Raw genomic sequence first — 27,244 nt, 5'->3', positions numbered from 1 at the left:
TCCAAGTCAAAGGGATGGATTCCTGACTATATAAACATAGTGGTTCCCAAGACAGTCTTATGCTGAATCAATGGACAAAGAACATTTTCCAGAATATCCATGCATTGTAATGTTCAAGCAGTGGGACAGTCTTTTCAAAGCACTAGGAAGCAATCAGAGTAAATCTGGGATATTTTGTCTATTTCAGCTACTGTATTTTGGTACCTGCTCAGGACCTGAATTTCCCCATCTGCAGAATGGAAGATAGGTTCCTGGGCTTTAGGCTTGGTCCTCAAGTCTGTTTTGCCCAGATCCCCAGGGGAATTTCATCCCCAGCGAGTGGATGCCAGTGACTCTCCATATTCACACCATATTCCACTGGGACCCATGTGCAGGGCTGAGTCCACCTTCATGTGGTCCCACCGTCCATACCTATGCTTACCTGTGTTCAGGAAACCTGAGCAAAGAGGTGGGAGTGTAGGACAGAAAAGAGGAGGAGCTGGGCCTTACCTCTGGCTTAGATTATCTGCAAGATGTAGGGACAGGGCTCCAAAATGCTCAGTTTTCCTTTCTGTGAAACAGATGAGCTATATACTGATCCTCCTTTTGCCAAGGGGTAATGCTTCCCCTCCCACCACCTCAGTCCCCATGGCAGCAGCAGCCAGAGAAGTTGAGAGCTATGACCACCTTGTTCATGGCTTCTGGCCCTCTTCACATCTTACTTAATCTGCAAAAATACCTACCTAAAACTGAGCTCCTTGGACTGGAAAAATGAGGCTATTGGAGCTGCCCTGGCAAGGCTGTGTGGCAGTACTGTGGCATCACATCTCTGTCCTCATAGGATGTGGGCTGCAAGCTGACTCCGCTTAGAGAGAACATTAACTACACCTCTTTATTATTGAGAAGAAATTTATTGGAGACATCCTTCCCTCTCTCCAGCTTCTCCTTTACCTTCGCAGAAAAGTAAACATTTAATTTTTTTTGTTGTTAATAGATTTAATGTTCATTTGTCGGTAGCCTAGGGGCAGGAACGCATGACATTTCAAATAATTGTTGTTTCGGGGGTATCCTCTGGAGGAAAATGCTGCAAAAGTGTGGAGAAGATTTAAGTAAATTACTGTGTCAGCTTCTATTTATTCCTTACATGATTGCCAGAGGCAGGGCTGCGAGATAACCATTAGACGCCCAGCCATAAAACAGGGAAGCAGAATTTCAAAAAGCCAGAGTGCCATTACTGGAAAGTTAGTGTGTAACATGTTAAATTATCCCCAAAGTAGGGGGATATAGGAGGGGGGAGCCACGTGTCTAAGAGTGAGAGGAAAGAAAAAGAAAAGAAGAGAGACTGTGTAACTGCACAGAAGGAGTTTCTCCATGAGGAGTAAAAGAGTAGATAGATAGATGGATGGATGGATGGATAGATAGATAGGCAGATAGATAGATAGATAGATAGATAGATAGATAGATAAGGAAGGGATGAAGACTCTGACAATTCCCAAGTCCAGATCTGAGGGCCTGCCATGGTGCCTAAGGACCTTTGGAGCTGGTGAAACCATTCCTTTTCCAATAGCCAGAATAGGTTGTTGTCAAGGGAGGAGAGCGTTGGAAATGTCCGGAGCAGGCCAATGTCCACACGTTGGGGGAAATGCACGGGCATGGGGCTGAGGGGCTGTGGGTCTGACCCCACTGATCTCTGCTCCGTGGTGACCAGTGACAGGATCCAGGGTAATTGCCTGAAGTTGAGTCAGAGAAAAGTTGGGTTGTACCTTAGAAATAGGTTCTTCCCCCAGAGGGTTGTCAGGCATTGGAACAGGCTCCCCGGGGAAGTGGTCAGAGCATCAGCTTGACAGAGTTCAGGAAGTGCTCAAACAACACTCTCAAGCACATGGTGTCACTCTTGGGGTGTCCTGTGCAGGGCCAGGAGTTGGACTTGATGATCCTTGTTGATCCCTTCCAGCTCTGCATATTCCGTGATTCTGTGACAGGTCCCTCTACCTAGAACAATCAGCTTCAAGCTTTCCCTTATCAGATTCCTTTTCACCTCCCTCCTCTCAACTGTGGGACAGTATATCACCCAAAGGACTGGTGAGGACCAGAGGCAGCCCCAACTCTGCTGAAGACCATGAACACTGCTGCAAGATGATGCTCAGGCAGAAAATTAGGCAAGATATGGAAACAAAAGGAAGAAAGTCTATCTGGGAGGAACAGGGAATGCTAAGGTTCTGACATGGAAGCTAACAAAAAGAGGCTTGACCCCCACACCTAACATAGTTTGTTGTGTGCATTTGTGCTGTTCTGGATAGGTCCTGCTTGTCCTGCACAAGCTTTTTCATCAACTTCCCTCCACTCCTGTTTATTACTCATGCTCTAGAGCTCAGCTCTGCCCTCTGACTCATTGCCCAGAAGGAGATGGGCAATGAAAGTTCTCCTTTTCTTTCATTGTAATTTATTTACATCATGAAAACCAATTAAGTTCCAAAAAGTCTTATTTATCCCAGAGATTTGGTTTTATGTTCTGAGAATCACTCTTCCTTTTTTTCCTGCCACTGCTTCATTTTTCCTCACTTTTTTGTCCAAGGAAAGCTCAGCTGTGTGGGAGTTAAGGGGCTAACAAACTTCGGATTCAGGCCCTGTGGCCCCAGCCTCTCCAATCCAATATCCCTGCTCCTACCCTCTCACATATGAGGGTGGGAGTCCAACCACACACTCAACAATAAATAACCAGAGAGATTCTTTTTTCTTTTTACTTTTTTTTTAAATGACTCACAAGGAAGACTTGCTGGTTAAATCATTGCTAACTCTCAACCTCCTCAATATTTCTTTGCTAATAGACTTCAGGTTTAATTGAAGGATCTTCTCTGGACTCTGTCTAAGGCACCATTTTCTCTTTAACCCCACCGCTCACAGCCTCACAAAAGCCAATCCATTAAGGGTCTTCATTAGTTTGAGCACCAGCCAACCACCCAAGCGGCAAAGGTCAAACACAGTCACCTGTCACAACATGGCAGTAAAACTACTAATTGTATGGGAACAAATGAGATAAAAAGATGGTACTATTATGCTATTTGATTTATTTTGTTTCCAAAGAGTCATTTAAGACTAATTTACTTTGCAAGCTATAGAGTGGGCCTGTGTGGATACAGCTTCTTCTGTGGCCAGCGTGGGTATGTGCATGTGCACACGTGTGTTTCCCTCTCTCATGGATGTACACACACGTGTGCACACACAGGGGTCTGAAATGCAAGTCCAGGGAACCATAAAGTCACGGCACCACAAAGACTCACATTTAACCCTTCACACAGGCAGAAGCCCACGTCACACCAAAACAGCTCTGCACACTGCAGTAGTGGCTCAGTCACATCAGCCCTCCTGCTGGCAGCTCCGCTGCCCAAACAGCATTCCTCACCATTCCAAGTGCAATGGCAACCCCCAAGGCAGCCAGTGCAGGATCCCATTTTGGAAGGGCACTTGCTTTGGAAACCGTTCTTTACCCTTTTGTGCAAGGGAGGAGAAAATGTCCCACATGCCCTCTGGTGGACGCGTGTCACCTAGCAGCTGTGGGATCACAGTGGGAAACTGGAAGAGGCCATATTTGTAGACACAGAAAGAAGTCGTCTTTGAGGGGTGTTTAAAAGCTTGCTTTCTCTCTAGCTTGTCCTGGGAATCATGTTCCCAGTACATGTCTGTGGTTGCCAACTGAAAAAATCTGGGCTGAGACACAAAAAACATAGCTCAGCCTCACCTCTGTGGCAGGTGCCAAAACAACATGGCCATCTTCACTACTAGTTCCCCATTACCACATAAGGGTATCATTTTTCCTGGAAGAAGACATAAATAGTACTTCTCCTGGAATAAAGGCCTTGATACTCAAACACAGGACCCAACCTCAGTCTGTGCAGCCACCCTTCAGCACAGGAGACCAAACATCACACAGGATCAGAAGAAAAGTTTCTATGGCTTTTAAAAGACACATCATGCTGAGCATTTACATTAGTCAATACTATCACTAGGGACTTGAATTGAATGTCAGCTGTACTTCTGCTCCCACTTCTCCTTGTCTTTTTTCAGTTTGTCCCCAGCCCCTTCCTCTTAGCTCTGGTCTCACTTCACAGCTCTCCCAGTGCTGAGATAGGCGTACCAGACTGCTGGTCTTCAGCAGCCACCAACATGTTACAGAGGATCCCACCAGCCCAAACTCATCAGCCCCTAGCAAACAAAGGGCTCATGAGAAAGATAAATTCCCTGAGCCTGTATTTAGATACAGACATTGCCTATCATGGGGGAGAAACAGGCTCCACCGAGCTTGTGGTGCATCATCACAGCTACCAGCAGGACCCCACAGTGGAGCTGATTTCTGTGTAGAAGGGAAAATCAGAATTTTTTTGCTGGCAGTGGGTCATTTGCATCTTTTAAATTAATCCAACCAACTCTAAATGTGCTCCAGAACTGGAAGAAGGGGAAGGGAGGCTGATGACAAGAGCATTAAAAATTTATCCTTTTTGTTGTTGAATGATTATATTTCAATTCACCTTTTCTTACGTCAAAATTTGAAAAATAATAAACCATATAGAGCTTCTTGAGACTTTTTCCTCCCATTCCCCTGATATTCCCATAACATGAGAGGGTGAGTAGCATTTAACAGCTCCAGTGGAGTCCAAATTAGTTTTTCTGGCAACCAAATGCAGTGGCTCCTCCACTATGCACACACACACACACATCACTGCCTAAAGCATTAACAGATCCTACCCAAAGCACAAAGCTAAGGAACCAAAAGGATGCAATAGTGTTAAAGCCCCTAAATACACATTACATTATGTTATCAGCTTCAATTACACAATTTCACCTGTATTTCCAAGGAAATGGCTCCTTAATCTAGGGCTTAGGATGGTGTTTCCTTAATAAGTGGCTCTGCCCTTATTTTATTTTCTCTTTGCTCACTTAGGTGCTAGGCACTGCACAAACCCTTTTCCTAAAGACTAAACTGTACCTTTATTTCTCCTGTGGCATTTTTTACTGGTGTTCATGATAAAAGTGGCAAACTGCCTTTCTGAGCTGAACCCACTGCATCTTCCAGAATCAGGCTTTGTTTTTCCATTCTAGAGACAAGAACTGAAGCACACAGGAATTAACATCCAAAGGCATCTGATACATTTTTGGGAACCCTTTAGGTGTTCAGTGCACTTAACTCAGTCTGCAAGCTCCACAGCTTCCATTATATTCAGCAAGGACATCTGTGACTCAGAGCCACACCTCAGGACAAAGCAGGGGAAGGCACGACTCTAAAAATTAGTGAATTATTGCTGGGGCAAAGTGACTCATCCAACAGCTCTGTGGAACTCCCCTTTCAATAACCATGCAATGAGCATTTCTTCACCGGACCCTGACTCATTGCAGGTTCAGTAAGTAAAGAGGCAAAGGCCATACAGATAAATGTCTTTCACTTCACTCCTGAGCATGTCCAGACTGAGAAGTGTAGAAGCTGGGAGAGTTGTTTAAATTGCTTGTAACAAAAGACTTATCTATAAGGAATAGACAGATGTGCCAGACAGAAGTAATCAGATCTTCACCACACTGATGCTAACCTCAGTGGGAAAAAAAAAAAAAATCTGTTTTGCTGCTACTGCAACTATTGGGGTGGGGGGGAAGAGAAGAAATTCTTAGCTAGTTTTTCCAACACATATGAAAACTATATACTGTCTCTCCTCAAATCAAACCAAAAGAGAAAACACCCGGCACCACACTGTCAAGAATAATTGGCTATGCAAACACAATTTAGAAAGCAGCAGATTTGCAGAAAAGTATCTTGGAGTGATGATGAATCACATCCATGAGTCCACTACATCAAACTTTTCAGGGGAAGAAAAGCAGTCACCACATCAGGAATACGAACAGCAGAGTACTTTTCCAGATATGTGAGTTACTCTTCCCACTATGAGCTGCCCCAGAAAGGCCTCCCTAGGTGAGCTGCTTCCATAAAGGGCAATCTAAGCAACATGTAAATTTACTTAGGACTCCAAGTCCTCAGAGTGGGGAACATATGATCAGACATCTGTGAAGATGAGCTGGATGACTGAAAGAACAGGAATTGTTTAGTGGGAAGAAAAAGACTGAGGAGAGACATGACAGCAGTTTACTAATAGGTGAAAGAGGGAAGGAATAATTTTTTTTCATGTCACAGATACAAAGAGAAGTTATGGATTTAAACTGCAACGAAAAGAGATTTACTCTGGACACTGGCAAGAATGCTAGAGGAGTAAGTACTGCAATAGATTTGCCTGGAGAAAGGAGGATTACTTCACTGGAGGTTTCCAAGGATGGATTAGACAAACATCTGTCAGAATTGCTTACATAACTGTGATTTCTCCTTGGGAAAAAGATATAGGCTAAACATCTCCTAAATAAAGCTCAGCCCTTATAAAATTCCAGCACTTTGATCCAGAGCATGGCACACTAGCTCTGCTCAGAGAAACATGTAATATGAAATTGTTTAAAAATTATATTTTATCAGAAGATATATATTAGTTAATAAATGTAAAACTTCAACTAAGCACCTAGCTTGCAAGATCTGAGACCTTAGGTTTAGTGGTTGACAACATCATAAAGAACAGAAAATAAGGGTAGATAATAAGAAGACTGAGCAGATCCTACCACAAGCTGGTACTTTCAGTCTCCACTGTAGCTCAAGAGACTTGTACTGATTGAAGAAGCAGTGGCTTGGGGAGCTGATGAGAAAATCCTGAACTACTTCTCACAAAAAGCTGGGATGCGTGAGAACTCCAGTTCGGGGCCAATTCATCCCAACGATCCCGTGAATTCTAATCTGATTTCCCCCACGTATCAGTGGCCTGTTTGCAGCCAGCGGGCCTCTCCAGACCACGGGCTCTTTTGTGCTGTGATGTTCCGGACCACCGGCAAGCTGACAGGGCACCTCTCCCTCTCCGCTGCGGCAGGACGGGAGCGCTCCTTCAGCACCGCGGAGAGCGGCCCCGCCGCCGGCCGGCACCCAGCGCCGGGGAAGGGGACCAGGCTCTCCTCGGGGGCACCTCCATCCAAACCGCCTTCCAGGTAGCTTGTTAAGGGGTGAAAAACCTTCTTGATTTACTCAGGCTTATTTCGTGTGGGCTGAAATCGGTTCCAAGGAGATACTTAAATCTGTGCAATGACCAGTTCCAAAACAGAACTCTAAATTATAGTTTAACCTTGCAACAATTTTGGATCGAGAATTATTATATTGAATAAAATTGTTCCTACCATTCATTATCTTAGAGAAATAAAAATAAAAAAAATGAGGGGAAAAAGACCAACAAACCCAAACCAAACCACAAAGCTCCATACTGCTGAGCGGAAATGTCCTCCTATGATTTTGCTCCCATTGTAAATGGGACCAGGTCATCAACCAAGCTAGTTAAATAACTCACCAATTTTCTAGCCATCCTGCCAGCCAGAAAACCAGCCTGTTACTTGGGCAATCAGATAATTGCATTTTATATTTTCAAATAACCCTTAACAATCAGGAACTAATTAATGTCCATAACACCTCAATGAGGTACGAATGTTTACTTCCAACTTACTGATAGGGAAACTGAGGCAAAGATTTTTGTCCCAGACTGCAAAACCCATCCAGGGCAAAGAAGTAGGTAGAAAAACTTCTGGTTTCCACCCTTGTATCTGCTATATTCCCTTGGAAATACATGAAGGATGCTTTTATCCATATGATGAAGCTACCAGCAACCACTGAATCATCAACTAAACCATCAGTCAGCCTAATAATTAGCCAACTAATTAGCAACCACACAAAGCAGATTCATTTACTCAGGGTGCCATCCAATACTGTATTAGCAGGAAAGTTGGATGGCAGACTCTAAAGAAGGAGTGGAGTGGCAGAGCTTTACCTCAGGCCAGGCCCTGGCCAGCTTGCTAACAGGGAGCCACGGTCAGCTTTAGGCTCGAGCATTGCAGCAGAGTTTCTTGGAGGCTGATGCAGAGATCCACATTCCCAGGTCTTGCTGGAGCAGAAGGGGATCCTCTGGCTAGGGAAAGGGAAGACTGAAAAGCCAGTTTTGAGTTCAGACATTCTTTCCAGGGGGTCAGGGGCAACACACACCCTTGAATGCCTACAGAGAGAAGGCAAAGTTTCAGCTGTACATTCACAAACTACATCCAAGTGGTAAATTTCCAGTGTAGTGCACTGTTGAGAGCCTAGTAAAAAAGGTATCTGTCTTTATCACACAGGGCTCAGTGTATTAGCCATCTTCCTGTTCAAGTGCTTCCTACTAAATCCATTTTCCCACATGGAAACTACAAGATCTACACTGAACTGTGAGGGGTATAAGAATATTGAGAGCAGAGAAACTCTTCCGACAGAAAATGTAAAATGTGACAAAGAGAAAAAGTTGAGCACTTGCATTCAGAGTGGCTGGGGAATACCAAGTGTCCAGGATTAGTCATTCAAGCAGTCTGGAGTCAGAAAGCATCTGCAGTGAAAAATCAAAAGGTCTATATCAAATAGAAAGGTTTTCTTTGCAGATAAAGTCTTCAGTGTGAAGCACCTAGAGAAATTTTAAATTTTTTGAGGACACAAGAATGTTATTTTAATTCTTATTACAATTACTAACCTCTGAACTTAGAGGGAAACAAAATTTGTATTTTCAAGACCACTCTATTCCTTAGCCAAGAGACCTCAAATGTCCAGCTAAAAATGTTTGGGTTTAGCATGGAGTAAAAAGAAAATAGCAGTTCAATTTCAATTTGAAATAATTTTAGATCCTTAACTCAGATCATCAAGGAGTGAAAGACTAACTGGTAGCACTAGGAGAGAAGTTGTTAACCCTGAAAAAAGTGGGTGAAAGCCAGAATCTTGTAATCATCTTCATGTAAATTTTTCCTTGGCATTTGAGGGATTTCAGTATACATTTCTTCCAATAGAGAAAAAAAAAAAAAAATCACATGGACTCCTGAAAGACCAAGGCCACACCAGCAATAAGTCTGCAGGACAGAGCAAGGTATATGATGTTGTATATTTTCTGCTTCCTCCTCCTGAAAATCAGTGAATTTTTCCAAGTGTTTAATGCAAAAAGATTTTACTGTGCTAATCAGCTGAATCAAATAATTATTTTCGTCCTTTCAAAGCAAGATATTTTATTAAAGCATTTTGATCAGGCTTGAAGATGTAAGTCCTGGCTCATAAAAGATGTTGTAACCATGCTTTGATCATTTGAAATGTGTTAGCTCTGCAACCCACTTTTAACTCCTGTGAATTGCAGAGTGCAGAGACTAAAGGTGGGGTAAGCTGGTTCATTTTGCCTCCTAGCTGAGGCAGGCTGCAAGTGGAGCTCGGAGCAACTATGTAGGTTTAGCTAATGGGAGATGACTTCTTATATTGTGATGCACTTGCAATAGTGACTCCAAGTATTTGCTTTAGGCTTACCCTCATTCTAATACCATTAAAATGGTGTGGCTCAGCAGTTCCCAAAGGGATTATCATGAGCCTCCGTTTGAGGAGCTCCTCATTTGACCAGCCTCTGAGAATGGGTGTTAGGCTCACCAAGTGCCCGGTGGACTCATCCCTACTCTCCAATTCCTTCAGCCTGTTTTGCAAGAGAGAGTGAAAGAAATATTGACACAGATTCTCTCCCCTTTTCAGCATGCATAACTGCCAGGACTCTCTCAGGAAGCTCAGCAATCTCCCTGCACCTCCAAGGCCCATGGAGCTGTTTGTCCATAGTGCATGAGGAGCAGGCTAGTAGGGAGGCCAAGAACCATAAAGTGGGCTCCTGCAGCAGGAAAACCTGTATGAGGATATGTGAAAAATAACCCTGACTTGCTAATCCTAGCTGTGAGCAAACAATTAGCAGGAAGCAGAGGCAAACAGGAAAGCTGATTTAATTATGTGACACTGATACAGCCAGTGAACTGGAGGGAAGGGAAGGGGGGAGGCAAGGGGGGGCACCGGGGATGTGGGGTCAAAACAGTTTGTAAAAATCTGTTTCACAAAAGCTGTTGTTCCCCTCGGGGCAGAGAGAGATTACCGTGGCTCAGTGTCTATCAAACACGGGAAGAGAATAGGGCCAGGGGCAATGAGACAGCTTCCGAGTATGAAGGGCTCTTCTTCTTCTCCGCAGCAACCAGCAGCCTGCCAAAGAATTCCTGTAAGCTCTCGGCGGCTTTGTGTGCCTGCCTGGGCTGTGGGCAGCTCTGCAGCAGGCCTGCCTATTGTCGGCAGGGCTCAAAGGGAGCAGGGCAGAGAAAAGGGGAGCTGGGGGAGGAAGAGGGTTTAAGGGGGCTTGTTGTTATCAAAGCCGCAGAGGTTATTGTGCTGGAGCAGAACCACGCTGCTTCTGAGCCCCCTCGGTGGGGCTGTTCATGGAGGCGCTGCAGGGAGACAGAGGCTGGGATTTGCTCCCTGTAAACTCGCTAGGGTCTTCCTCTGCATGCACTCTCCTGGCTCCCACCTCTGGAGCAGAGCAGGCATGTGTGGACATAGGTGAATGGCCCTGCACCTTCCTTATCCACACCCACCAGCACGCAAAGACACCTGCCAAGGGAGCAGGGTTCACATGCACTCCCATGACACACCTGTGACAGGCACATGCAGGGCACGGAGCAAACACCCCTGCTCAGACAGATGCACCCACTGGCCCCTCTTGGCTTCAGAGATAAATGAACGCCTGTCCACATCTGCAAAGGCAACAGTTCATCGCTGGAGGCAGCTACAGCTGGACATACAGATACACCTGATGGCTCATACACATACCTTCAACATCTGGGTCCTTAACCCAAACACACAGTCACATAAAGGCTCACACAACAATATGAAGGCATAATTGTCCTGGCAGGCACAAACAACAAAGTATTAGGGCACTGCCTCAGAGATCACGAGCACATGGCAGAGTTAGCACAAGGGATGCTAAGCCAGGTTGTTTTCAAAGCTCCATCTGTATCGCAGGAAGAGAAGCTGAAGGCCCTTGGGGAGCAAAAGCCTCAAGAAGGAGCATGTGAGCAGGGGTCAGTTGTCAGCAACTTTGCAAACACTGATGCCTTGTGTAACCGAATCTCCCAAAACACTGTGCTCAACACAGCCTCCAAATACCATGACCAGCCAGAGGAAGGGCTTGATCTGAAAGTGGGACATGCCCCAAGATACCACAGAGTCAGGGTGAGCAGGATGGAAGAGCTGGATCCCTGCTCAAACTCTAGGTCTGACTTGGATCAGGACAACTGAGCCAGGCAGTTCCCAAAGCCTGGCACAACAATGCAACAGAATACATGACAGATCCAAACTCCAGCTGAGAGAACCAAGCCATCGAATATGAAATCACAAAAGAAACTTTTAACGGTAACCAGAGTCTCTAGCTCCTTATCCCCTTAAACTTTCAGTGGAGAAGTAGCAAGCAAAGTCCTTCCAAGGCACAGAGAGAGGTTTCACATGTGTATCAGACCCACAGTCCAGACCTCTATGAAAATGGGAAATCACAGAGATCTGGCCCTTTTCTTAATGTAAATTTGGCTGTAAAAGCTTATCACTCAAAAAAAAAAATATTGCTGGATCAGTAAAGCTTCTTCATGCTTGTGTCAACCAGGTTGGTAGAAGCTTTACTCCACAGTAGGCAAGTCCACACCTGATCACAGCTCAGGTCAGAGCAGCCTTCACTTGATGAGCATAGATGGTGGAGAGTTGGTGCATTACACAGCAGCCAGACCCTCTCCTACTCCCAGGGTGGCCCCACTCATCAGTCCCAGAAAGATGATTTATCCCAGGGCTGATTCACCAAATTGGTGCTAACCATGCCTGCCAGGCTCACAGGAACACTCACAGGTAAGAGACCCATGCACACAAACACACACATGCATGGGGGGCTGACAGTAATTCAGCTGCACCCAGAACCTTCTTCTTCCCTTCTCCTGCCACTTCCACCCCATTTCCCAGCAGATGCTGCTGAGCCAGCCCAGAGAGACAGGAGGAAAGATGGGAAGAGGGATGAAGAGGTACCCCAAGAGGGAGAGCAGCAGCCTCTGACAACCATGGTAGGAAAAGTAGGGGGGCTGAGATTGTGGGGGAGGGGATGGAGGCAAGGCAGGGAGGGCTTCTCATTGTGAGGGAAATTTTATTTTTAACAGATGCTAAGGCAGATGGCACAGAATTAACAGAAAATGGGAGAGGAAAAAAGAGGAAGAACATTACTGGCTCCAGAGAGAGTGGACATTAAAAAAATAAAGAATAAGGGAATGAAAACAAGTTTAAGTACTCTCTCCAGAGGAGGGGGGGAGGGAAAGCGCAAGGCAGAGCAGGGACGAAGCAGCGTGATAATAACCAAAGGCGTGAAATTGCAAAAGTAAAATTTGTGGCACTCGGGAGGGGCTGATAAGGCCCCAGCTTCATTGCAAAACTCACTCAGAAATTACTGATGTGATGTTTTAGCCTTTATCATTAATAATAATCGAGAGTGGGGAGCAGGGTGGGGGTGACTGAAACAAAGAGGGAGAGAGATTGCATGAGCATCTGAAACCTGGGGAAGGAGGAAGAGGACACAAGAAGAGAGCTGGGGGAGAGGAGAGGTGGTGGTGGGGAGAAAAAGGAGTCCAAATGAGGGGAAAAATGGATGAGAAAGGAAAGTTGAAGAGGAAGCAATACTGTCCAAGAGAAAAAAGGAGGAGGAAAGAGCAAGGTTAAAGGACATGAGGAGAACAAAGGGAGAAGGCAGACAAACAGGAGTTGGGGAAGAAAACACCAAAAAGTGAGAGGGGGAAAAAGCATGCAGGGGGCGAGAAGAGGATGAATGAATGGAGAAGTGACAGCAGAGATGAAATAGTGGGAGAAGACAGACTGCAGGACAGGGATTAAGAGAGGGGGAGACAAAGAGATATGGCCCTGCCGCTCTCCTCCCAAATTAATCGAGGATACATCAACCCAAGCCACTAAAACAGAGCTATTATGAATGGGTTAGTCACAGGTGGAGTTAAAGGCCTACAGAGGGATATTAGCCAAAATTGAGTGGCTTTTAATTTCTTTCTAACGAGAGATTGTGGCTGGGGAGCCAGACACTGCCTCGGCTTAGCTAGGCCTGAAGGCAGCTAAACACAGGAGCCGGCAGCTTCCCACAGCCATGCTAAACCACAGGCGAGCTGACCTGTGCCGTGCACGCAGCCAGCTGGAAAAGGCACACAGGAGCTGACCTGCCTGCTCCGTGCGGGCAAACGGCACAGCCACACGCACGGCAGGGGACACGCACAGCCAGCCTGGACGGACACACAGACTGCTCTGCTGACAGACGGACAGAGAGACAAAGTTCCACTTTGGGGCTTCACAAGCCGTCAGTGAGCTGAGGTGAGTCACTCTGCCCACCAGGGCTCGGCTTTTTACTGGAAGATCCCCCGGCACTGCAGCCTCCTCATTGCCCTCCTGGAGAGACCAGGGAGCTTCGACACAAGACCAGGACATCTGGGTTCTATTTCTGGCTCTGCTGCTGGCAGTTCACCACATTTCTCCATTTTCCCATCTGCTATCTGGGAATAATGCAGTATTGTTAAAACCAAGCACTTAAAAATGATGAATCAGACAATCTCCTCATTCCAAAATCATGAGATTGGTTTAAAAAAATCATGATATCTTCTAGAAGGATAGGGCCATGTACAGAAGGATCCACATGACTTTGGACAACTCACTGTATTGCACTCTAGTTTCATAAAAGATTTAGAGAGAGTTTAATTTTTTTCCCTTGAGTTTAGAGCTCACAATTCATCAGGACACAATGCTGGGTGGGGGGGAAATATTCAGAAATGCTGACATTATGTAACATAATATTTCCCCCTATAGCTGTGTTCCGATTTTCCATGAAAACCTTGTACTTCTCAAAGTATAAGTTCATTAAAACAAAAGGGAGGGGTCAATTTCTAACAACTCTCTCTATATGAATCAATTTCAGGGGAGACCACAAAAAAAAAAGAGCTGTGGAATCATCACAACATCCAGCTCTAACATTTTATAAACAAAAACATTTGTTTTATGATTGAAAATTACTTTCATTTTTAAGTTCTAGACCATTTAGGCTTAAAAGTGACTTTCAAATAGTAAAAAGTTGCACTGGGAACAAAATATTTCATTTTATCCAGTACAAAATTTTGGGACTAGGGTATAGGAAAAGGGAGATAGGTTCAGGATGAGAATCAAATTATTCCTCTGTGAAAGCATTATCTTTTTTTAGTTCTTTTCCCATTTTGGAGCAGAAGTAACTGCAGTTTACAAATTCTCTTAGAAAAAAAATATTTCCTGCCTAGATACAGTTTCTGTCTAAATGGAGGTGTTTTAAGGCCACAGACAGAACATGCTAGATATTCTTAATTCATGTGTTTATTTCATTCATTGCCAATATGACCCAGCCTAAATAATCCACATACACACCTTCATCTCAGTGCTGTTCAAATACTCACACATCTTCCCCTTTTTTCAATCTGAATCCAAGCTCACTCATGATGGTTGTGGAATGTACTCAGAAGTAGATGTGCTTTCAGGTGAAAGACACAAATTAGATGAGCTGGAAAGTGTGTGTGACCTCTAAGCCAACAAAAACACTTCTGCAGAATAGACATGAAGGCATCCCCACAAATCAAGGTGAACTCACATGACACTGGCTTAGGAGCACAGTAGTACATGCTATGAATAGAGGGGTGCTGTTCATGGAACAGGTATCACATGTGTGCTAAGTCACAAAACACATGTGAGGAAGTGCTTTTAGTGCATGGAACACCACATGAAACCTGATAACAACAGCCATGTCTAGTGGAAATCACCTGCTAATACATCTGAGAATAATTCATAAACTTAAGAGACAAACAATCTTAGCGGTGAGGTAAATCTGTATCTTCCCTGGATCTTACCAACACTTGGATGAAGCAATAAAATGCTTCTAATGAAAGAGCCTGTGAAGAGACGGGACAGTGTTCACATGGGGATGTCACTCTGCTGTGGCAAAGGACCTAGAGGCAAGGCTGCTGTGTTCTGTGCTTAGCTCAACTTCAGCACTTTCTCTCCAGCTCCACCAGAAAACAGGAGTAGCAGCCAGAACCCTCTGGTCTGGGCTTTCATTAATGTGAAATTTTGCAAGCTATTTTTCTTTCAAAGACACAAGAGAAATATCCTACTCATCCTTCTTTTACTCAAATAGTGAGTTCAACCAGGAGAAGTCAGCAGAGCTGGAGTCTGGCTTGTCCATCACATCCTCCTTCACATATCCTGCTGGAGAATCTCTTACCTGCCCATCAGGGAAAGAGTCCTGTGGCATAAAATTCAGTTTTTATGAAAGTTCACTCTTCTGGGGTAATTTACTTTCTCACTGAGATTGAGGGACCTCAATAAATATCTTTATAGTGGACAAAAAAAATCCTAGAGTGAGAATGTCCCATGGGACAAAGAAAAACAGACACAAGTGAACAGACCACATGGCAAGTGCACATGAAACAGAGAGAAGTGGGATAGGGCTGCAGAAATCAAACATCAAATAATGCCAGTGTACATTCTTATTCAGAGACCTCAGAGTTCCATGTGAAAGTTTTCCAGCTTGCTCACTCACGCAGGAGCACTGCCTGAGTTCAGTGTTTCCTGTTGATAATTTTTCTGCCTCGTCTGTCGGCACGGAGCTGAGACCATTCCCTGCAGTTGCGAAAGGCTCTTTCAATAGGCACTGTCCCCCCTGGGCTGCCAGCTGAGGCTGCTCCCTGGAGAGCCTCTCAGAGTCTATTAAAGCTCAATTACCCAGGGCTGACTGGCCTCGTTGTCTGGCAAAAGGGAGGTAGGATGTTCCTCTCCCTCCCAGGGTCGGGGCTGCTTTACTATGGCCCAGCCAGATCACATCTATGTATCAATTTAATAAGATCAAATCTAGTACAAGATGTGAGGGGAGGAAGGCAGTGAAAGGAAAAGCTGAGAGAAGGCAGCTCAGAAAGCCACCAGTGCCTGCCTAGGCAGGACTGGCCAGCCCAGTGATGACAAAGGGCACATTGCTGATTTACACATTGCAGGCACAATGGACTGTCTTGATTTACATCAGCATGGACTCCTGGCCTCACACACCCTGTCCACCAGCATCTTCCTATGCCAGCCCAGCACAGCATCTGAATCACTAGTGCTTTCTCAGGAACCATAACCATTCTCTCCCACTTCCATTCTGTTGCCGCACTGTTCCAAGGAGGTTTCACACCTTCAGCAGTCAAGTCCTGGCCTTCCCCACATACTGGGAAAGAGCTGTCATCAACGCCAGCACAGAAGTTTCTATCAGTGATAGATACCTCCCACCTACACCCTCCCTCTTTGGATGTGTCTTCTGGGGTCTGAGTCCACAGACAGAATTATACAAATAGATCAGTCATACAGATAGCAGTCGTGTTTCATTTATTACTCAGAATCCTTATGGGCAAAGAAAATAAGAGAAGCTGAAAAAATATAAACCCATTTATTTTGTTCCTCATCCCTTAAGGACCCTTATTTTCCAAAGCCGCTTCACTGGCAGAGAAGGTGGGGGTGAGGGAAAGGAGGACACACTGACACGTGCAAGGTCTAACTTTGAGTTAGCATGTCTCCACCAGTCCACAGGACTCTGAATGTCACACAGAGATCAAGAGGTAAAGTCTCAGGTGCCTCTGGAAAAAATCCTTTATCCTCATCACAGAGGCAAGGAAACTGAGGCAGGAGAGAAGCCTGGCAGCCATTTACAAAGCCTCTCAGGGATGTGCCTGAGAAGTGGAGACAGGTGAAGCAGGGTCTCCCAAGCACCAGGCTGCCTGTCTTCCTTGGTTCAGTGTGACATGTGCCACCAACTGAGGAACAGGGGAACAGAGGAGAGGAAACTCATCAAATGCAAGCTATTCACAAGTGTCAAAGACATTCAGTCCAGAAGAGTCTACACATTATCCCCTCTCCAAACTGAAAATCACCACTCACCTCCAAGACAAAGCTGAGACCTCTGGTAGAATGCATATACCAAGCACACTGAGTCACAGGGCAAGAGTAGGCCCTGCTAGAACCTCCCCTACTCCCTGTTTCTGGTAGAAGTCAGAATCTGTAGGAATGCACTCCAGAGCTCCTTGTGAAAACTCATTTCTAATACCGAGCAGGGAGAGCACGATGTAGCAGTGCATGGAAACACAGACAGTCCAGCCTCTCCCGCCCAGAGGTGCACAGAAGAGCAGGGCTGGTGCATCCACAACACAAGAGCTCTCTTGAGTACAAAGATGAGGTGACAAGTAAATGCCTAAACCCTGAATCTTTTTCTCTCGCCTTGAGTTAATCCACCTGCACAAAGAGCTTGAAAAATCCCATCTGTGCCAAGGCCAGGGACAGTGGAAACATCTTGTCCCCTTCCGATTCAGAACAAGTCCAAAGTGAATCCCTGTAGACCAAGCTCAGGCTCAGATACTTTAGTTAAGAGGAATTGTACCAGTCTGGTGATTCAGAGAGAGATAAACCTTCATTTAAGAGGATTTTTTGCTTTGTGCTGTCTATGGTTTAAAAACTTCAGAGCCTCAGAGGTGAAGATGTTCTTGCTGATAAAAGAGAAGAGAGTCCAGCCTGCCATACAGTGATGGGGGAGACTTCCAAGGGGACCACACATACCAATAGAGCTGCCAGCTTGACCAGCCCCATGCTTGGTGTATTGAAACCCTGCTGAAGAGTGCTTTGACCTCCAGTGGACTTGAGCAGTGGCTGGGAAAGTCCAGCAGAGCACCACTATGAGAACACTCTGCCCCACAGTGTAAGAGGCAGTGAAAGGCAGGTGAAGTGAGGTGGCTTAGGCTACCCAACAGGCTGGTGGAAAAAAGGACTGGCTATTCCCTCGTGCTGCCCACGCCCATTGCTCCGGCTGTCTCCCACTCATGAAGCAGGATCTGATGGCACCAAGCACCTTATCCCTGGCATTGACACCTGACACAGCCAAAATGGGCATCAAATTTATACTCAGCTAAAACCATGGCACAGTGCACTGCATGGGAAGCCCTGGGTGCCACACTCCTAGACGGAGCCTTTAGGCAGCCTCTTTCCTAGAGTACCAAGCAAAATTACCCTCCCTGCCCCCATCCCCAGACATCACTCCCTGGAGCTTTACAGCAGGACCACAGGCACATGAGGGAGGGATGGGGACACAGAGAGATGATCTTCCACCAGAAACTGTGAGGGGAGGATTAGAAAAAAAAAAAGGAAAAATATGGAAGAGACACTGTGAGCAGAGACAGAGAAAGAAAAAAAGGAGTGGGAAGGGAGAAAGTGAGAAAAAGAGAGAGAGTGAGAAAAATGACAGGAGCTGAATTTTCGGCGCCCTCACTTTAAATCAAGATAAAAGACTGAAATGGAAAATAACAGTCCAGAGAAACCCCTGGACGGCTTTGGGCGTTAATGGAAACACATGGCTGAAGGCTGTAGTGTTGTCAGCTTCCCCGTGCTCTGACATTCCTTTCTGATAATCCGGCCTGCCATAAAATTAGAATAGCAAATACCTCCTGACAAAGATGCATGTTTCCCTCTATTGTGCCATCATAAAAAAAACTCCGCTGGTGACTCGAGGAGCCGCAAACTTCAATTTAAATTTACAGTGCGGCGGAAGGAAAGTGATATGCACTCAAAAATTTTAATAACCTATTAAGTTACGACTTCAATTTCATTTTATGAATATTTTCCTTGGGGAGCAGTGCTATCACAGAGAAAGATAGAAATTTAAAAAAGATAAATAGTGCCATTAATCTCCAACATTTCTCTTCCATTATCCTTGAAAATTAGGAGTTATTTTTGTTCAGATCTTCATGTAATTAGCTCCCTACACTTGATTCACTAGCCAGAAAATGACCATGTTCAGAAAATTAAAAATTTGTCATTAAGTGGAATTTAACATAATATCATTTATCTTTATCTATTCCCCAGCTGACAGCAGGAGCCTTGGAAGTGATACAGGCTTCTGTGTCAGAGAGTAGAGGCAAGTCCTCGACATGAGAGGGAGAGTGCAGGAGTGTGGGGGGAGGCTATAAGGATGTGGGAGAAGGGGAGTGTGTGAGACAAAAAGGAAGCAGGAGCTGGAGTCACAGGAAGAGGGGGAGAAAAGGAGGAGTGGGCCATGGGAGCAGAGGGAAAATGCGGCAACCAGGCAGAGGAGCAGGGCAGACAGCCAGGCAGGGCGAAGGGTGGAGGAAGGAGCAGGAGGGATGAGGAAGAAGAGGGCAGGAAAAGCAAGACAGAGTTATCTGCTGAGCTCAGGAGGTGCCACCATGAAGCCAGCTGGGTGTCACTATGAACGCAGAATCGGTGGCCTGGTGAAATCCTAACCTGGCAGGATCCCTGTGTGTGTGCACTGGATGAGTACCAGGGCACTGGTCCCTGCTGATGGCTTTCTCTAGTTCTTCCCCTGTCCAGCTCACCAGTACCCCATGAAACATAAGGCAAGACCCAGAAGAAATACTCATCAAGGCTAGAGGAAGGCTTTTGCTGCCTAAAACCTATATTGGCAACAAGATCCAAATAAACATTGGCTGTTAACAGACCTCATCCTTTTCAGGTGCTTCAGAGTGATCCACTGAATAGCCTCCACCATGTCACTATCACCTTGCAGAGAAGGCAAACTGAGGCATGAAAATAGGTTTTTGACTTGCCCAAGGTGGTGAGATTGGAAGCAGACTGGGATCAGACCTTCTGCTCCAACTCTTACTTTCCGCTCCTTCACTCAACTAATCCTATGTGCACACCAGAAGTGCAACAAGACCAGCTCTCCTGCATGGGCTGAACTACAACAAGAAGCCTCTTCAGCTTCTGAATCTCTCTCAATGACCGAAAACCATTAGCTTCCTAACCATCTCATTTGATCTGTCTCTCCTACTCTCAGTGGCGAGATCTGATAAAATATCTCTCTGGAGAAAATGAAAGAGTAGGTGGAAGGAAGGAGAAGAACACCATAAAGCAAACACTATGGGCAGGAGCTATTTTAAATAACTGGCTAGCTAAAAAAGCCAAGGACATTAGCTACTCAGCAGTTCCATCACAAGAGCTCGTGCTATTTTAAGCAAATCTCTTTGCCTCTGTATTCTGGGTGAAAGTTTGGGGATTTTTCCACTCCTCTCAAAGAAGTTCTAGAGAGTTTTGTTTAGCTGGGTTCTCTTGTCCTATATCTTAATTTTTGAACTTTATGCATAATTTTGTTCTTATTTTGTCTTAAAAGTACAATGAAGTATATTGAGGAAAAGCCATAAAGATTGGCATTTCATCAAAAACAAACGTAATGACCTTGTGCTCTACCATGTACTATTCTGTGCTAAACATAACACAGAATTTTGCACAAATGCCTACTGGACAGTGTGTGGTATGTCACAGATCTGTACAAGAGGATATAAAACAGCAGAGGAACCTTCCAGTTCAGACACTTATCACCGTGCTCCATGGTTGTGATTTTTTAATGCAACCAAGGGAGTTATATATTAAAAAATCTCCTCACAGGTTCCTGCAAGCCACAGTTGCAGCTACAAAGTATCTGCCCGTGTGCATCAACCTGTTCCTTACCTATAAAAGGACAAGATAGGATGATTGTGCTCATCCTGTAGCAGGACACAGAGGCACTGGAAGTACCTTGGTTGCTACAGCAAGCCACCCAGGCATGGGACCCAACCATCCTGCCCCGTTTCTACAGGCAATCACATGCTGACAGCTCTGAAGTTTACCACCACCAGCTCAAGCAACTTCTGTATTCTGGTGCACGTGCAGCTGGAGTCAACAGCAGGGCTGGATAAGCATAGGTCTGGGTACTGGGTTTTGCTAGGTACTAGGCATGGCTCTAGGTCAGATCTCAGCTAGAGTAAAGGAAAATAGCAGCTACTACAGCACTCGCCCCAGTGGAGTGGAGTGCTGTCTCTAGGGATATGTTCTGGGACCCAATTTCTCATCTTAAGTGTATTGCACCCGTGTCTCTGGTCTAAGCAACAACTGGAAGTGCCCAGCACTCATTACCTGCCACATCAACATCACTGCTGAGCAAACTCTTTCCAACCAGTGATCTGAAAGGTCAAGAATCACCTCATTCCTTCAGCAGGCCATGTCCAGACAGTTAGCTGGGACAGTCACCAGGCTGGAGGGCCCAGGGTGAAAAGCAAGGTTGAGTATATTGGCATAGGAGGGAAGAGTTGATCTTTGTGGAGCTCCTCTCCATGGCAACACATATCTGACCTACAGAAAGACCCAGGAAGCATTTCCTTCTGTCTGTGTTGGGATGGGTTTCTGACTGATGCAGAAATGAGGAATGTGGATTCCTCTCGCTGCCATGTTGCTGAAACCATTTTGTTGTGAGTCCCACATCATGTTCTTTGCACCCTGAATCTCAAACAGCCCTTTCCCTCAGGTCTCCTCCCTCCCACCCTCCCACTCAGACTCATGCTCCTCCTCTCCCATCCCTGCACACACTTTCTTTTACAGTTCCCTTTCATTTTCTGCCTTTGCTCTGTTTCTGCCCTCTCTTCTCCACTGCTAGAGATGTTTGATTCATGGTGCTCTCAAAGCAGAGGAGAAGGCCGCTTCTTCTCTAATCCACTTATAATACAATTTACCAAAGTGCCTTCAATTTGTTTCCCCACTCCTTGACTTAGTGGCTACCCTTGCTCACCTTAAAATCAGTTCTCTTCTTCCCCCCCACCCCCACCACTGTCTTCCTCTATCCACTTCAACCCTTTTTTATGTCCTTACAGCCTAAGCCAGACTGTTTCTTCCTTTCTCCACACACAGACTCTGGCCCATCCCCTCCTACTTCTCCCATTCCTTTCTCATGCTCCCCCTCCTCACCAGAGCTTCAGCACTGCAGCCTTAAAGCAGGATAAATGGATATGGATATCGTACAATAAAACCTTCAGAATGGAGAGTTTTGTGCAAGTGAACAGCAGCCAAGCCTGAGAGACTGAAAATTGGATAAAGGGATTAAAACAGTAGCACATTAACAGGAGATTTAGAGTGTAATAAACTCATTTCATAATAATATGTGCGTTGGGGCTGGTAATAAATCATCGCGGGATCCCTGCCTTCCGCAGTGCCGGAACGAGGCAGTGACCCGAAAGCGGGGTAGGATTTCAGCGAGATGTGGATTAATTTCACAGGGTTCTTGGCCAGGAATAGAGCGGCTGTGCCATTCCCGTACAGCTGCTGCTGTTACTGCTGGCTTTTGGAAAAAAAAAAAATCCACAGAAAGCAAACAAATGAAACCAAACAAGAGGACCTGCCAACACTGCCTGGCACACATTTGTGGAGAAAGGTACTCAAGAGGCCTTCACTAGCATCACCCCAGAGACCAAAACCCTTCTCCATCACCTCCCTGGACAATGTCCCACACCCATTCCACATAAACCTATGGGCTGAAGATGATAAAACAGCAACAGGAAAGAAGCCAGCTAGACAGAAATGCAAGGCTAAGTTACCACATTAATGGCTCAAATAACCTTGTCTAAGGCACTGAACTCAAAGAAATCTGATGATCACATGCAGTAGATATTTAAGCCTGGTGGGCAGCCCAAGATGCAACCTTAGGACAGGTAGGGATGGGGAACAGCTTAGACTCCAGCTCACCTCTGCTACACAAAGCTCATGAAAAGTTACAAAAGTGGTGAAGCCTCAAAGCAAGACAGTGAGGAGAGCAGCAGGCTGGAATGTTCCCAGAGAAAGAATACAGATGGATCCAAGCCATATTGCAATTAGGTGAGGCAAGGACTTTGCAGCAAGAGGTAATAAAGAAATAAAGAGCAGGAAAATGCAGTACAAGCATCCTGAAACAAAGGACTTGAGGAGGGGACAGGTTGATGGTATCTTAAGAGCAGCTGGGGAGCAAAAAAACCTCCCCAAAAGAGAGGTATGGAGAAGCTAACAACAATCAAGGCACTGGATCAGATGACACGGAGTCTGGGCTCTTCTTCTTGCCTCTGCAGCCATAGAGACTGCTTAGGACAGAGAGTGCTCAGGGAATGTCCTGCCTTGCTTTACCACAAGCAGTAGGAGTGTGGCCCAGTGTGTTTGAGAAAAATAAGTATTGGTTGACATCTAATAGTTGATGCACTTCAATAAAATTTGACATGAAAATAATTATCTGTATTGAATAAAAGATACGATGGGCCAATCTCCAAGGAAATTCTCTAAACAAAGCCAAGACTAGACTGGCATGAAGAAGGGGAGGGTAAATTTAGGTGAGCAATATGGGACAGTGTGAAGTCTGAGGAGGAAGTGAATCACTAGCAGTGCAAAATTCAAATCTCAAAAGCAGACTTAAGAGCTTGGAGACCTGCAGATTCACAGAGATTTGTCTTTGCTAGGGTGAGAACCACAATGCTTATTTAATCAAAGCCAAAGTCACAACTCTGGACTTCAGTGAAAATATTAATCTCTATGCTGTACTATCCAAAGGCAGTGGTAACAAAAAGTTATCAATTCACAAATCATTCATCTACCTGCATGAGCAGATGGAGAACGTTCAAATCAAACAAGCCATATAACTATTCCTCTAATAGGAGCTTAAGCCTTGCAAGTGGCCTGGATCTGAGGAAGATTGTTATCTTCACATACAAGTTTTCTTTACCATGTGTATAGTGGCTACTGGCAACCCACCTACTACACACAAATCCCTCAAGAAACCTTGTTGCTTCACCGAAGAGAGTTCTGCATGTTTGTACAGAAGACACAGCAAATACCTACAGCTTTTACAGGACTAGATTGGAAGATAGGCTAAAGTGGCACGTTTGGGTTTTAGAAGTTATTTAACGTCACATTGAAGGGTGAAATTAAGGGAAAATTCAAAACAATGAGAAAGGCAAGACTTCAGTAAACCAGGAAATGAGACTCAATAAGACAGAAGGGCTGAATATCTCTGATCTCCTTGAGATTCACTCAGTCATGGGACAAGAAAGGGTCCCCAGCACTTTTTGAATAGCCATGTCCACAGGTCTACAAGAGAAAAGGACAAGAAAGGCATGACAAAACATCAGACTGTGTCCTGAACTCCCAAACTACTTCTGAGGAAAATAAAGTACCACGTTTACAAGATGCTTCAAGGTTTGGATTAAAAGCAAAACATTTTTTAGTCTTTCCAATGCAGAGCACCACAGGTAACCAGTACCAGGTCAAAGGCCCAGCTCACACTTCATGCCGAGGGAGGTCCCCAGCATGACTTCTGGACAAGGGTCCTGCACAAGGCAAAGCTGTGTCAAGGGAAATATAGGTTGGATATTAGGAAAAAGTTTTTCACTGAAAGAGTGATGAAGTTCTGGAATGGCCTGCCTTGGGAGGTGGGGGAATCACTATCCCTGGATGTGTTTAAAAAAAGACTGCATGTGGCACTCAGTGCCATGGTTCAGTTGAGGTGTTAGGGCATGGGTTGAACTTGTTGATGTTTAAGGTCTCTTCCAACCTGGCAATTCTTTGAATTCTGTGAAATATTCCAACTTCAGCTTGGGCCAACTACTAGTCACTGACGCAGACTGGAACAAGTCTAACAGAAGTGATCTGTGCCTCTCCACTTAGGATGGAGGAGGTACATGGCCTTGTTCATCTTCTGAATCACTCTGGGCAAAGACTTGAGTTTGACTCTGCCCTTGGCCTCTAAGTGCCCAGAGCACAGATTTACTAACCATACCAGCTCACGTTCTGTCCTGCTAGTTTAAATCAGGCAGCTTAACTTTCACTCAGGAAATACTCATTATATGGTTGGAGACTCTCCTGTGCTCCCACCAAGCATTTTGACGTCACTGAAACTATTTGTGTTTCAAGGAAAAAGATTCACAAAAAGTATTCCTGCCAGTCCAGTACTTCCAATCTCCTCTTTTACACTGTGCTTGGAGGGCTAAGGGGAACTACGTGTTGAATACCCCATTTTTGTCATGAACTGCTGTTCATGCTGCACAGCACTGAGCTCAGAGATTCAGCCAACACCCCAGGCAGGCTGAGGTTTCAAGACCTATGGCTGAGGTCTTTGTTGTCTTTATTTCTTCCACACCAAGCAGCTCTGCCATATGGCAGGAGATGACTTCTTACACTTCAGCACTAGATGTGACAAACAACTGAACACCACTCAAAGGTAAAATGTGCACTAAGCAAAGGGTTGGAGTTTTCTTCCTCAAAAGAAAAATAACTAATTTTAAAATACCTTTTGTAAAAACATATTTCAGAGATCACTTCCAGACTGTAAAAGTTGTTTTGGGCTAATAAACACAGAAACAGATACATCTGTGGTTTGAAAATGCATTGGTTAAAACAATATTAGCAAGTCCCTTGAAAATAAAAGGCAACAAATTTGAAGGAAAGTCTTAGGAAACCAGAAATTTTACTCAAAAACTATTTTATTTTTTATAAATACTGGAAAACATGGTCAAAAACCCCAAGCAGGTCAGCTTGACTGTCACCCTATAGTAGTGGGAAAATGGAAAAGCAGAAAGGAAAATTTCACACTGCAATTTATTTTCATCTGGTAGTAAGGGGTGATCCCAGCTCAGCAACACTGCACAGTAAAATGATGGGAGCCCCAAGACTCCACCCAGTGAGATCAAACAATGCACACAAAGCTATCAGGGGTACATCAGTGTCACAGATATTCACTGAGAGGTGACAGTCCTGGAGAGAAGAGCCTGATGCACCACAACAGCGTGTGGCCCTGGTGGCATTTGAGCAGCTGGAGGGTGTCACAATGGTAGTGGCAGCAGCAGCACGGTTGCTCACCTAAGCTGGCTTTCCCTCATTACCATAGCTCTTGCCACACCACTGAAGTGTAAATTCGCTCAGCAAATCACACCGGCTGCACCGTTGCAAGACAGTACTCAAGAAGCACTAATAAAGAGGGAAAATTGGATTTGCATTGAAGTCAGCCTTAAACTTCATCTGTCAGTCACTGCCAATCAAGGCCTGTAAGCTGCAGCCAGACTTCCCTGGTAGTAAACTGGCCATGGAGACTTGGGAAGCCAAGGCACAGAAGGGAATACACTCAGCACAGGGCCTTCATGTTCCTTCACCCCACAAGAACCAACAAGACAAAGCCCTCTGTAATAAAAGCTGGTGGACAGTGAACCACAACAACTGAGTAGTGAACTAGAGAGCCAAGGGACTGTAAAGTGCCTTGATTTCTCTCCTGCTGAATTCAAGGGAGGTATTTCTTCCTGCTACCCCTACTAGATGATATTTAAGAATAAGAAGAAAATTCCATAAACCCTCCAATCAATTTGACAGACCATTTCAGCTGGAAAACACAGGTAGCACTGAAATAGCTCTGAAAATGCTGGAGGACCCAAGTTCAGTGTCCTCCAAACACTACATTACAGCTATCAGTCAAAACTATTTCTTTTGTGTATAAAAGGACCAACACTAGCAAAAGGACTGAACATGGCTAAAACAAAAGTCATTTTTTGGTTAAATATAAAGATTTGGGTTGTCTCAAAATGACATTTTCATGAGAAAGGAAAAGAATGAGAGAGATAATAATATAAGAAAATTCTTTACATTTTTTCCTCATTAAATAAAAAACTTTTTAAAAGAGGAACAGTGAAGAAAAGTATAAGGGATTTTTCTACATGAAAGACTGTGTCCATTTTGCAGCATCCCCCTTCTTTACTAAGATGCAAAATTAAATTAAAGCCATCTGATTCATTTCCCCACAACTGGTGCACAGTTGCACTGACCTGCGGTAGTTTTGGGTCTGCACTGCTGTAAAGGGCCACCACCTTCCAAGACACACTGCAGGCATATGGCTGGTGAGTTAAGGCATGCCCTTGATTTTTTATTTGTCACAAAATATCATTGCAATGCAGTTGTATGATACTTTGTTGGCCAAAAATCACCTTCAAGACAGTTTAGTGGTATGACATGGTACACTGTCAACAGTAAATCTGGGGCTGGAAGGCAATTCTGATGCTGATCATTGAAGACACCAGAAACAATTAAATACCTACTGTTAATCACGCTACCTGGCTTACAGGCAAACCACCTTGTTCTGTAACCTTCTATGATTTTATTAGCTCAAGAGGCTCATATTAGGTGGCTTTTTTGACAGCAGACCTGCAAAGATCATGCAATGTTGGCAGAAATGGCATGGCTGTAGTGGAGTGATGACACTATTCACTATAGGTGGACTCTGGGCAGTTCTAGTGAGTGCTGATCAGGTGAGCCCTAAGCTCAAATATAATTTTTACAGTCATAACACTTTCTATTGGTAGGACCAGTCACACTTACCAATATTTCCAAGTTCCTGCACAGACAGGAACTAAATTCCAACTGGGCAGCAGAAGTATCTTC

The 27,244-nt window shown here is 44.9% G+C and overlaps 1 long non-coding RNA gene across 1 annotated transcript in view; it reads right to left on the bottom strand.

The window, feature by feature from the left end:
* LOC135306516 (uncharacterized) overlaps positions 1-27,244 on the bottom strand; it is a 66,070-nt gene that overhangs the window by 434 nt on the left and 38,392 nt on the right. The window contains exon 4 of the long non-coding RNA XR_010367311.1: positions 490-550. This is a non-coding gene — a long non-coding RNA (uncharacterized LOC135306516). The remainder of the gene's footprint in view (positions 1-489; positions 551-27,244) is intronic.

The sequence above is a fragment of the Passer domesticus genome, chromosome 8 (assembly GCF_036417665.1).
Source record: "Passer domesticus isolate bPasDom1 chromosome 8, bPasDom1.hap1, whole genome shotgun sequence".
NCBI lineage: Eukaryota > Metazoa > Chordata > Aves > Passeriformes > Passeridae > Passer > Passer domesticus.
The sequence above is the reverse complement of the archived record's forward strand: the minus strand, read 5'-3'. Positions and strand labels throughout refer to the sequence as shown.